This window comes from Petaurus breviceps, unplaced genomic scaffold, assembly GCF_028583685.1.
Source record: "Petaurus breviceps papuanus isolate PSGF00001 unplaced genomic scaffold, PetGlider_PUasm1.0 38, whole genome shotgun sequence".
In the NCBI taxonomy this organism is placed as follows: domain Eukaryota; kingdom Metazoa; phylum Chordata; class Mammalia; order Diprotodontia; family Petauridae; genus Petaurus; species Petaurus breviceps.
In genome coordinates this window covers 13,853,055-13,863,821 of record NW_027186304.1, presented here as the reverse complement: position 1 = coordinate 13,863,821, position 10,767 = coordinate 13,853,055, and positions in this window count along the sequence as shown.

Sequence of the window (10,767 nt, the reverse complement as noted above, 5' to 3'; positions counted from 1 at the left end):
TCTATCTGTCTATCTATCTGTCTATCTATCTATCTATCTATCTATCTATCTATCTATCTATCTATCTATCTATCTATCTATCTAATCTTAGCCATAAAATGCTTTAAAGATACAAATGGTGTCCACTTTCAATCTTGTTCGCCCGATGCATTATTTTTTTTTCAATATGCTCACAATTAATTCCAAATAGAAGCAATATCAATAAAAAGTCATCTTGCTAAGGAAGAGCAATGAACTACTTTTGGTCAAAAGATACTGCAACATTTTTTCATCATTGTTCTTTAGCAATGTACTTCAGTATCTGAATTTTAATTCTGCATTAACACTCCTGAACAACATTGAAAATAATTGGAGTTTATCATAGCATAAATAAATATCGGACTTTTTATTTGCTTTTTTTTCTTACTTAAAATTTAATCTGTCACTGCCTCTGTTAATATCCCTATTTGTGCTGCCTTGCTTTCCCCCCAAACCTTGAAAGTAAAGCCCTCAATCAATAGCTGTATACTTTGTAAAACAAATATCCAAATTCAACAGTCTGAAAATATATTTCTCTCTCTGTATTTTAAGTTAAATATTTCTCTTTTAGGAGGTAATAGTGATATTTCATCTTTATTCTTTTGGACTCATGGTTTCTTATTGTTTTGTTTAGAGTTCTAAAGCTGTTTAAGGTCTTTTTTCTGCCTATAATATAGTTATCATAGTATTTATTATTCCAATAGTCCTGCTCCCTCCATTCTACATTAGGGACTTGAACATTTCTAAATCGCGCCTTTCTGAAGTGTGTTTTTTCCATAAATGATTGACAAATGGCCATCCAGACTGCGTCTTATATCTGCAGTTCCGGGGAAGTCAGGGGAAGGCAACGCCATTTCCAGACTATTTAAATTGTTAGACACTTCTTCCTCATGCTGACACAAAATCTTCCTCCCATTAACTTCCACTTATTGATTCTTTTTTAAAAATGAAATTTTATTTGTATTTTCTCTTTCTTACATGACCAGAGTTATTCTCCCTCCACCTTCCAGGAAACCATCCCACAAGGCAAACAGTAGTTTAGAATAAAATCAGCACAACTCATTAATTTATTGAAAACATCTTAAAACACATGCAAAATACAATAACGCCTGTGGACCTCCCACCTCCACCAAAGGGTGGGCAATGTAAATTCTTGATTAATATTTGGCTCGTTTCTCCTTAGTCACAGTATGTCGGATTACAAAGCTTTTTTATCATCCTTGTCTTCAACAAGCAGCTAGAACAAGAAGTCAATTTCAAGGTTTCACTTTGGTACAAAAGATAGTTATGCTACTCCTCTTCCATTTCAAATGATTTATGAGGAAATGCAACTTACAAGCAATCCTGTGAACCTGCAGAGTCCAGAATTCCTCTTTTCTTTTCGAATTTTCTGGCCTTGGTGCCAATTAATAAGCTACTTGAAGCACCCTATTATCCACCTCATTCAGATTCTATTCTTCTTTCCTATGCAAGGTCACATAAGAGGGTTGGATATGAGATTACCATTTAATATTGTAAGTGAATTTAGTTTCCTTAAATGGGAGATATTTTAACTGCCCAGACTAAAAGATTTAGTTTAATACTCTAATTCATGCAATCACAGAAGCTTGATCGAGTGGGCTTTAAATGGATTATCTCATTTTAGAGATGGAAATTCTGAGACCAAGGAAGGAGAAGTAATATATCCAAGGTCACACATCTAACTGATAGAAGAGAGACTAAACCAAGATATCTTGCTTCCTAATTCAGTGTTCTTTCTGAAATACCACAGTGAGATTGGATTTCACTAGCTGCATATCTGATGTTAAGCTTGAAGATGCTGGATCTTGATAGAAGCTGAATGATCATTTGCTCCTCCAAATGAATGATAGGAAAGGAATTAACTGATATTCTGTAAAGCCAAGCACCAGCAGCTTTCCAGAGGATGGCTGCTGTGAACTGCTTTCAAGGTTCTGATTACATAGTACAGTGAACACTCTATTCAGGAACAAATCAGAGAAAAATATTCACAGAAAATCAAGGTACAGCATTCAGAATGACATAATAACTCAACGACTTATCACTAAAATGGCCACATAGTTTTGACAAAAGTGGTCACATAGTTTTGAATGAAGTACAATCACTCACTTAGCAACCCAGTCATTCAATCAAAAAGTACAAAAGGTCAAAGTCCTCCACCCATGGGGCACACTAATTTACAAATCAGTCACTATTCAGTCATCAGTCACTCACTACTCAATCATCAATCACTACTGAGTACCCTATTAAGGGGTAGTGGTAAATACATAGGCCATCCACCCCTTGTTCACAAGTAAATCACAATTTCATCACTACTCAGTCCCCATGGAGAGGTCTTTTCATCTTGTCTTGGGTCAGGCTTTTAGCTTCCATGATTCCTCTTCCACGGTCCCAGCTTCCACCTGAACCTAACCAACTGCCACCTGAGTTCAAAAGCAGACAGCTCCCAGTTCCTTATCCAGCTCTCCACGCAGTTCCTGCTCCACATTGAAGCTCAAGTGTGCAGTTCATCTCAAATCCTTCACAGTCTCTCTTCCTGGGAAGACAAGACTCAACGAAGCCACAAGATCATTTATATACATTAACAAAGCCACAACATCATTTGTACAGAATACCAAAACTGCAGTCATACTTCCTCAGTCTTCTGCAGCTCCAGCTGGCCCTCAGAAATCCTCAGCAGCTCTGGCTGGCCCTTGGAAGTCTTCAGCAGCTCCATTCTCAAAATTAAAATCAATTTCTCCCATTCTCAAAATCAAAATCATTTTCTCCACAGAAGTTCCAATCCAGCAGCAGCAGTTCAGCCTTCAGGTGCTCATCCAAAGAAGTTCTGACTTTCCCATCTGGGTCTTTTCCTTAAAAACAGTATTGCTACTCCCTGTCCAGCCCCTTCCAGTTACATCAGCAACAGGAATTCATGCCTTCTGTTTCTTTAACAGAGGCTTAATTTGAAACTAGGTGCTAAGTACCTCTTAGCTTAGCAATAAAAAAGAATCTTCAAAATTCATTACTGTTACATATTCCCCCAGGCACATCTGTACCTGAATTTTTTAAAGACTCATTTCTGTATCATTTTGCTTTGGAGATATAATCAAGTATCCTTTCTAGAAAGCACCTTAGTCTGGCATGAGATTACTGTCAGTTGTATGGGATATTCTCTGTTTTTAGATTTATAGTAATTTGTTTTTCCCTATTACATGATAAGACAATTTTTAGAAGTCATTTTTACAAAATTTTTATTCCCCAGTTTTTTTCCTCTCTCCCTTCCTTCCATTCTTCTTTAAGTGGTAGAGAATTTGATATGCTACACATGTGCAATCACATGAAACATTTCTATATTCATTACAGTTGTGAAAGAAGAAACAGATCAAAAAGAAATAAAAACAGAAAAACTAAAGTGAAAAAGTATGCTTCAATCTGCATTCAGAATCCATCAGTTCTTTTTATGAATGTGAGTAACATTTTCCTACATGAGTAGTTTGTATTTGTTTTGAATCATTGTTTTGCAGAGAAGAACTGAGTCATTCATAATTGAACATTACACAATGTTTTTGATACTGTGTACACCATTTTCCTGGTTCTGTTCATTTCATTTTGTATCATTTTGTACAAGTTTTTCCATGTTTTTTCCCTGAAATCTGCCTATTCATCATTTCTTATTTCACAGTAGTATTGCATTAAATTAATATATGATAACTTGTTTCAGCCATTCCCCAATTGATGGGCATCCCCTCAGATTCCAATATTTTGCCACCACAAAGTGGCCTGAATAGGGATTTTTCACAGGTTGGTCCTTTTCCCTTTTTGTGATTTCTTTGGGATACAGATCAAGTACTGGTATAGCTGGACCAAAGGCTATGCACAGTTTGGTTGCCCTTTGGGCATAGTTCCAAATTGCTCTCCAGAATGGTTGGATCAGTTCACAACTCTACCAACAGTGCATTACTGTCCCAATTTTCACACATCCTCTCCAACCTTTATAATTTTCTTTTTTTTTTGTCACAGTCAATCTGATAGATGTGAGGTGGTAGCTCAGAGTTGTTTTGAATTGCATTTCTATAACTGAAAGTGATGTAGAGCATTTCTTCATATGCCTATAGAGAGCTTTGATTATTTCATCTGAAAACTACCTGTTCATATTGTTTAAGCATTTATCAATTGGGAGATGCCTTACTTTTTTAGACTTCTCTTGGGTCTTGATATTGGAGATCAAATTTTGAAATGGAAGACACTGTCTAGGTTATGCTTTTGATTATAGCTTTCAGGTTGTCCAATGATTCCATTAAAATATTTTGGGGATACCCTGTTTCCAAGTCCTAAGGTTCAGCAAATAGTTTGTGTCCTGAGCTTGACATAATAATAATTGTTTTTGTTTTTTCAGGGTGACATCATCATCTGTCAAAGTGTGTTGCTTGGAGCACCACCGGGTGTTAGCTGAGGAGTTTAACTCCCACTTTTTCCCAGGGCTACTTATTACATATTCACAATCCCTGTTCCTTGTCACTGACAATAACAGAAAGGTTCAAATAACAGAACTCTCTTTTTGTGCCTGTAAGGTGGGCATGACCCATAGGGTTTTGGGCAACAGTAACTCAAGACCTAAAAATGATTATGTCATGGCACAGCCCAGTATGTATATAAGGAATGCCTTTTGTCCAGCATGTTGTTAAGCTCTATTTCATAGGAAGGGGGGACTTCAATTTGCATATGTCATTGTCCTCATTCTGAAATTAATTAAACTTCTTTTTGTGTCCTGACACTCCTGTTTCAAGCCTGCTCTGTTTGCCCCTAGTCACCCACAGTCTAGACTCTACTTCTGGTCTAGTTGACAATTCTGACATTATCTCTCCTGAATCTGTTTTCTAGGTCAGTTGTATTTTCCAATGAAGTATTTTACATTTTCTTCTATTTTTTTTCATTTTTTTGAATTCGTTTGATTCTTGATATCTCATAGTCATTACATTTCATTTGTCTAATTCTAACTTTTAAGTAGTTGTTTTGCTCAGTTAGCTTTTGTAGTTCCTTTTCCATTTGATCAATTGATTTTTAAGAAGCTGTTTTCTTTTTCCAAACTGTTGACTCTGTTAAAAAATAAATAAATAAAAATTATTATTATGAAATTCAATTATTAAATATAAATAAAATAATAAATAAGTATAAATGTGTGTAGGGTGGGGTTATTCACTCATTCCATTCCCCAATTTTTCTTCTACCTCTCATTATTTATTAGTTCCTTTTTGAGTTCTTCTGTGAGTTCTTCCTGGGCTTGTGAGCACTTTCCCATTTTTCTTTGAAGTTTTGCCCATAAATGATTTTTGCCCTCTTTTGAGTTTGTATTCTCTGTCACCATTATAGCTTTCTATGATCAGATTATTTATTTTTCTTGTTTTTGGCCCATTTTTGTCAGTTTTCCTTTATTTTAAATTTGAGCTCTGCTCCTAGGATAGAAGGCATCTCTCAGGCTTCCTGTGATTACAGGCCCTGGTTTTTTACCTGGTGCTGCACTGTCCTAAAGCTCATTGTGGGACCTTAGTGTCCGAGAGGTAAAAATAGGGGTGGCTGGCATTATTGCAGGCCATAGGGGTTTTTCAGCTTGCCTGGTGCTAAGCTAGGGTCTTAGTGCTGGTATTTGGTGGGTGCTTAGGTTAATGGAATATTTCTATGTTTCCATGGGCCTACAATGAAGCATTTGCCAAGATGACTGCTGAAGCCTTTGCTGAAGCACATGGTAGCTAAAGAAAATTGTATCCGAAGCTGGTGAGATCATCAAGTAAGATAATAAAGAAATAAAATAGAAGATTCAGAATGCCTTGGTGGGGGGGAATTCAGGATTAAAGCATGACTTTTGGATGAACATCCAGCAAACAAGACTAAGAAGGAGAAATCATAAAGGTAGAAGAACCAAGAGAGAAGAGGGTCATGAAAACCTAGGAAGGAAAGAATATGAAAGAAGAAAATGAAAAAGAATGTCAAATGTTGAAGAGCTCAAAATATGTAGAATAGAAAATAACCATTGTATTTTAGCTGGTAAGAAATCAGAAGTAAGTTGTTTGGGGGGGAAGGTTTTAATTAAATGATTAAGGCAGAAGACAGATAGCAGAGTAAAAGAAGAGGAAATGTAGAGCTGACTTTTTCAAGGAGTGTAGCTGATAGAGAGATTTGTGGGATGATAGCTCTAAAGTATATCCAGATATAATAAGATCCAATGAGGACTTTAGAGGATATGCATTTTTAGGCAATAGGGAATTAGTCAGTAGATGGGATACAGTGAAAGATTAGGGAGAAAGTGGGGATATTAGAGACAATCTGATGGAGGAGAAGAGAGGGATTAGATTAAAGGATAAGTGTGGTATTTAGGAAAGCAGAGACTTCATGGTGTGTGATGGACCTGCACAACTTGGCAGTTGGTAAGGGCCAAAATTAAAATAAACTAAACTAATTTGGGCCACAGATAGGTTAGACTAAAGACAGACTGATGATTGGTTGCTGCAGGTCATGTAACACACGGGAGAGTACATAGTGGCAACCTTACATTTTTTTTTGGCTACATTAAATCCTTTGACCCTAAACAGTCCATAGGCCATAAGTTGTGTAGGCCTGTTATGTGAGAAAATGTTAATTGAAAGCAAAGAGAAGTATATATTATATATAATTATAATATATTATAGTACATATTATATATAGTATATATTATAAGTATATATTATATATAATTATAATATATTATAGTATATATTATATATAGTATATATTATTAGTATATACTATAAGTATATATTAAATGTAACATCACAGTTTCAATATTGCCCTCAGGCCTGTACCCCTCCCTCCACCCCCAACCTACCAAAACTTCCTCCTATTCCCTTTAGTTTATTTTAAATATTTTAATCCCGGGGTTGGCTAGGTGGCTCAGTGAGTAGAGCACTGGCCCTGGAGTCTGGAGGACCTGAGTTCAGAGCCAGCCTCAGAAGCAACACACACACACACACACACACACACACACACACACACAAACTAGCCGTGTGACCTTGGGCAAGTCACGTAACCCCAACTGCCCTCCAAACAAAGCAAGCAAAAAATATTTTAATCTCTCCTTTATAATCTTTTCTCCTTTTTGTATCATCCCATTACTTTACAACTCCCCCTCCTCAAGAAAACAACCTCCCCCGTGTGATAAATGAATATATTAAAGCAAAAAAATTCACATGTTGGCTGTGTCTGAGAAGGTCTGAATCTCTAATATATCACCATTAGGCTAAAAAGCTTGGAAACATGATTCATCATCAGTCTTTTTGGAGTCACCAGCATTGCATTGATTTTTTAAAGTCTTATACAGTTGTTTTAAAATGTTATAGTCATTATATAAATTATTTCTCCCTTTGCTTGTATATACTTCACTCAGTTCATAAAAGACCTCCTGGTTTTATCTGAATCCACCCCATTTATCACTTCCTGTAACACAATAATATTTCATCATCTTCATATGCCATACTTTGTTCCCATTAAAAACTGATGGGCACTCACTTCATGCAATTTTTTGCTGCAAAAAAGATGATATAAACATTCTCATGCATCCTTTCCTGCTTTTTTTTATTTCACAGATACCCCATAGTAGTGACACCTCTGAGTTAAAGGGTAAGTACAATTTAGAGAGTCTTTAAGGATAATTACATACCGGTATTGATTTATGGAATGGCTCAAACAATTCACAGTTATAATAAAAATATGTTAGTGTGCCTCTCCTGTGACAGTCCCTCCAACATTGTAATTTTCCTTCTTTGTCATATGCCTCTTTGATGGCTCTGAGGGGGGACCTCAGATTTATTTTAACATGCATTAGTTTTTGGGATTTAGAATATTTTATGTGGTGGTTGATAATGTGACTTTCTTTTTTAGGGTATTATTTGTTGATATTTTTTGCCCATTTATCTATTGGGTTATGAATCCTGTTCTTATACATATTTATATCTATTTTCTCTCTCTCTCTGTATGTATATATATATGTATATATATAGTATTTTTCTTTTGATTCTAGCTTCATTCATAATGTTTTGTTCAAACATTTTTTTTTCATAATAGTCCATTTACCTCCTGTGAACTTATGTATCCTCTGTTGGGTCACAAATTATTGCGTATTCATAGCTGTGAAAGAAATCTTCTCTCTACTTCTAATTTTTGACCTTAATAGTTTTGTTACAACTTAAAATCTACAGTAAGGAAAGATAACTTGGGTAGATGATTCCCCTTTATTATATGCATGGAAATCTCTGATGCCAATTAAAAGTGTCCTTGTGGGCAATAAGGAGAAGTCAGATGATATCAATGCCTGGTCTGAATAGGTGTGCGTGCGTGTGTGTGTGTGTGTGTGTGTGTGCATGGCCAGTAAGTTGTGTATCTACAATGGGATGATAAACTGTTTTTTTCTTTTTTAAAATCAATTTTTATATTTTTTCCCTTAATTACTTCCAGTGGTCTTCCTAATTTTCTACAAGAGAGGCATACTATGGAACAAGTATTATTTATTACATAAGAAAAAAAATGAGACAAGGAAAAAATTCAGCAAAGCTCATCAGTTCATTGTAAATATCTGCGAATGCAAAGTACTCTAACCATAGACCTCCCAGCAAAGGAGTGGGATTGGGATATCTTCTCTTTTCTCTTCTTTGTAATATGCTTATTTGTTATTGTGTAGCATTTATTTTTGGTTATTTTGTGGTTGTTCTTCGTATTTATTTTCTTGCCAAATAAAGTTCAGTCATTACCCCAATACTAGGCATATGCTCACAGAAAAATTGAAGATAAAGGGAAGGTTCCTATATATACAATAAATGTCTATAATAATCATTTTCTAATGCAAAAAAGGGGAGAAATGTAGGTGACTTTCAATCAGCTAATAGTTGAATAAAAGTGACATACAAATATTATATTATTGAACTTCTATTTCATTTCTGTTATCATTGGCATCTCCCTGTCATCATCACCGGGAATGTCCCCAACATGGATATCACCATTGTCAGTGGCACTGACATTATCATCAACATTTTCACTATCACAAGCTTTGATGTTCCATTTCCATTGTGGTTTATTACAGTCAGCATCATTGCTGTAGCTATCAATATCAGCAACACCCAAATGATTATCGCTGTCGTCCAACTTTTTATATCATCATTGTAGCTATCACAATTACTGCAGCGCTGCTCTATCCAATTTCATCACTTTTATCAAAATAGCTGCCACATTACCATTTTTGTCTTTACCATTGTCTTTACTCCTGTCACCATAACTGTTGCAGTTAACGTCGTGGTTCTAAGCATCAATATTGCTGTCATGATCAGTGAACCTTTGACGTAATTTTCATTGTTGTTAGGATCTCTGCTTTCATCATCATGGTGAACATTGTTCTCAATATTAGAGCCCTTGTCATCTTGACCATTGCTATCGCCAGTCTCCTTGGCATTGTCATGGCTATCACTGTCATCATAATTATTATTCTAGCTGTTACTATCTCCATCATCCTGATCATTATGCTTACAATTGGCCTGCAGTATCAATAGCATGCACATTTTGGTTGTCATCGTTTTCAGAGGTTGCTTATTCACTATTATCATATTTGCTCTTGTCTTCACTTCCATCATCTTCAGCAGTCTGGTATGCCATTGGAAATGCATAACACACAAAGGCATATTTAAAATCTTCAAGTTGTGCCTATGACTCCTTCTCCACACTACATGTCCCTGGCTGTCAGCCCTGCCTCCATGGAGGATGCAAATGAGTAGAGAAACATGAAAAAATTCACTGGGTGCTCCAAAAGCAGCATGAGCAAGAACCAGCAGGATGACAGTAAAATGTTATTGGAGGCCTGAGCTGGGATACAAGCAAGCAAGATCTCACTGAATATTTATCTCATTGTGGAGAGGCTATAGACTGCACAATTAAATAGATCCCATCATGGGAAGATTGAGGATATTTTGATTTGTTCTTTTCAAAGATAGAACCCTAAAGTGTTAAAACTTTAAAGTGAAAGGAGCCCCTCCCCCAAAAGTATTTGTAAGTGAACTAATCAAAGAATATTTTGGAGCATTTGGAGAGATTGAGAATATGGAATTTCCTATGGACACAAAAACAAATGAAAAAGGGGATTTTATTTTATCACATATAGAGATGAAGAACCAGTTAAGAATTTATTAGAAAATGGAAATAATCAGATTGGTTCTGAGAAGTATGGATTTAAAGTTGCCCATCCCAAAATGGTGGCAACAGCAAGAACAGAAAAGAGGAAGGGTCACTGCAGCTTCCAGATGAGGTGGGACTAGAGAATGTAGCTGAGGTCAAAACAGCATGTATATCAAAGCCTTCAGAGGAGGTGGTAATCACCAAAATACCAGCCATATTAAAGAAGGATATGGAGAAAATAGGTGCAGATGGTATAGCATCTTGTAGGATGATGACATTGAATGCAAACTGGTCTTCTATTGATCTGAGATGACTATTTTGTAAGAGACTTTTAGGGTATTATGACACAACTCTGTTCAACTGTATATGACAATCAATTTACTTTTCTTGTTGTTGCTTTGTCCTTTGCCGTCTGTGTCATAACAAATAGTGGGTCACTGTAGGGCAGCTGGCACTATTCACAGGTTGTTGTTTGTCCTTTGTTCTCAAAAGGTCCACAACTTAATGAAGGTGGTTCCCTCCCCTTTCCTTCCCTTCCCTTCCCTTCCCTTCCCTTCCCTT